Source organism: Pinus tabuliformis, chromosome 7 (genome assembly GCF_031772625.1).
Source record: "Pinus tabuliformis cultivar Carrire ecotype Pingquan chromosome 7, CPIR1, whole genome shotgun sequence".
Classification (NCBI taxonomy): Eukaryota; Viridiplantae; Streptophyta; class Pinopsida; order Pinales; family Pinaceae; genus Pinus; species Pinus tabuliformis.
Window position 1 is genome coordinate 1,804,890,367 of NC_142293.1, and position 2,954 is coordinate 1,804,893,320.

Below are 2,954 nucleotides of genomic sequence, written 5' to 3' on the forward strand. Positions count from 1 at the left end.
GGAAAAAGTGGTATCTTGACAAAAGTGGTAGAGAAACATTAATCTCTCCTACCATGACAAACATGGCCACTAAAACTTGCAACATTGTTTGTAGGAAGTGAAAATTATGTTTCTTTTTTCCAAACCTGTATGTTAGTATATTACAATTTAATGAAAATGTTTTATTATTATCATATATGGTTTCATACTTTAACAAAACATTCACAAAGACTTCACAATGTTTTATTATTCAGTGAAAGATTTTCCAAGATCTTACAAGATTTTATAATTCAGTGAAAGATTCGCCATGACTTTACAAGATAATATAATTTGGTGAGAGATTCACCATATATATATATATATATATATTAGTGAAAAAATCGCCTCCCATTTTTCCTATGTATCATGGGGATTCGCCCATTTGTTATACATATAAATTTAGGATGGTTCTTAAAATTTTCCCTGGTGAAGTAAATTAATCCATGCAATTCATCCAATAATTCATCAATGAAAGGAATGGGAAATTTATCTTTAATAGTTATTTTTTTGAGCTCTCTATAATCTGGACACATGCGCCATGACCCATCCTTCTTGTGCATCAATACTACTGGAGTAGAGAAAGAACTTTGATTAGGTTGAATTATACCATCCTCTAGCATTTCTGCAACCATACATTCAATTTCACTCTTTTGGGCATAGGGATATCTATAAGGCTTGATGTTTGGAGGAACACTTCCTAGAATCAAATGAATAGAATGATAATGATCATGAATAGGTGGGAGACCTTTATGAGTCTCAAATACCTTGGAATGATTGTCCAAGGCTTTTTGGACATCTGGAGAAATAGATGATTTTTATGTGGGAACCTCTAGTGAACATAATTGTGTAATTAGGCCTCGTTTTTCTTTCTTTAGAAGCTTTGTCAATCTGTTATAGTTGATTATCTTTCCAGGTTTCCCTGTGATACCCCATAATTCAACTTCCTTTCCTTCCGAAGAAAATTTCATGAAACGTTCTTGAAAATTAAAAGCTATTGCACCCAAGGATTGTAGCCATTGGACTCCCAGTACAACATAATCACCAACCATTAGAATGGAAAGCATTAGGTTATTCAATACATATTCTCCCATGTATATATTGATATTACAAAAATTTCCAGAGCAATTTATGGTTCCTACACTTGCAACCATCATTTGACACTCTGGTGCTGAATATAAGAAGCAATTAAATTCCTTGGCTATCCCGCAATGAATAAAATTATGGGCATTGCCCGAATCAATTAACACTATTACCTTTTTCTTCTTAATATGTCCTTCTATCTTGATAGTTTGAGGAGTGGTAATTACATCCAATGCATTACAAGATATGGTTGGCTTCATTTCTTCTTTCTCAATGTGATCTTTCACTTCTTGAACATTTTTATATCCTTCTATATTAAGAGTTTGAGGAGTGTTATTTCTTGCCAATGCTTTACAAGATATGGTCAGATTCATTTCTTCTTTCTTTGGGGTTGGTTCTTGGTGTATATCCTCTTCCTTTGACATTTCTTGATCCTTTTCATTCTCCCCTTCATAATCAATGTAAAATAATTTCTTCTCAGCACACTTATGACCTTTATTGTATTTGTTATCACAATTGTAACAAAACCCCTTTTGCTCTTTTTTATTCCAATTGTTGTAATGTCAACCTTGTAGTTTGTGGAAGGCTAAGAGAACAACACTTCCATCTTTATAGTTGTGAGTGGTAGGCTTCCTTATTGCCATAATTTTTCTTTCCACTTTTCTTGCCAACCTGAATGCCCTCTCCAATGAATCAGGTTCCCAAAGACGAACCTCATGTTGAATGCTATCCTTTAAAGTCCCGATGGAGACATCAATCCTCTGCTCCTCTAGAATATCATTTTCCCTTATATTCAATTTTTGAAATTTCTTAATGTGTTCTGCCATTGAACACTTTTTTTTAGATTTATCAATTGGCTAAAGAAGGTGTTTCTCTTTTTATCCTCATAATGTGCTATCATTTCCTCCATGAAAATTGACCACGTAACAAGTGGTTTATGAGAAAAAAGCCCTTTATACCATAAAAATTGATCCAGTTCTAAATATGAAGAATGCAATACGTACATTTTGTAATAGTTGCACCTCATGTAGATCAAAATATTGTTCCATCTGTAGTATCTAATTTACCGGATCCTTGCCATCAAACATTCTCATATCGCCTTTTTCTTTATTTTAGGAGCTCGATATTGAAACGACTTTAACTCTGTAATTTCAAATCTCCAAGTTCTGAAATTGCATCCCATAGTAGCCCTCTGAGTCCTCTTCCTAACCTCGCAACTATGATCAAGATTGGATTCTGCAAGGAAGAGTTATGTCAAATCTCCCAGGATGACTTGATTATAGACTAGTTCAATAGAGTGAATTTGTACGATGTTCTACGTGTCACTATTTCAACCTTACGACCTGAAACCGATACAAAGAAAACTACGGTCCATCCTCTTTCTGTAGCTTCTTACGAAATTTCAATATGATGTTCAAAAAGAAAGTTATGATGATTTTCCCAAGGTCACCTATTTGGGATGTAATTCGCGAGCCTCCAGAAACCCTAATAATCTGGGACTGTATCTCTGCAAATATGGCAAAGAAAAATATGAAATTCGGGCCTCAGATTCACCAAACCTTTTTCTCAAATGGGTTTTAATTTCAGAGTCTGAATCTTCGTATAAAAAGCTTTATAGCGATAATTCCATGATGACCTATTTGAGAGGAAATTCTAGAGCTTGCAAAAACCCTAACTTCCTCACATCATATCTTCGAAAATATAGCGAGACAAGACCTAAAATTTTGACCCGGGGTTCAGACCGATTTCCTCTCAAATGGGGTTTCTTTTTCGCTTCTGAAACTTCGTAGTGAAACTGTTATAGTGAAAATTCTATGATGACCTGTTTGGAGCAGCGAAACCCTAGAATCCAAAGC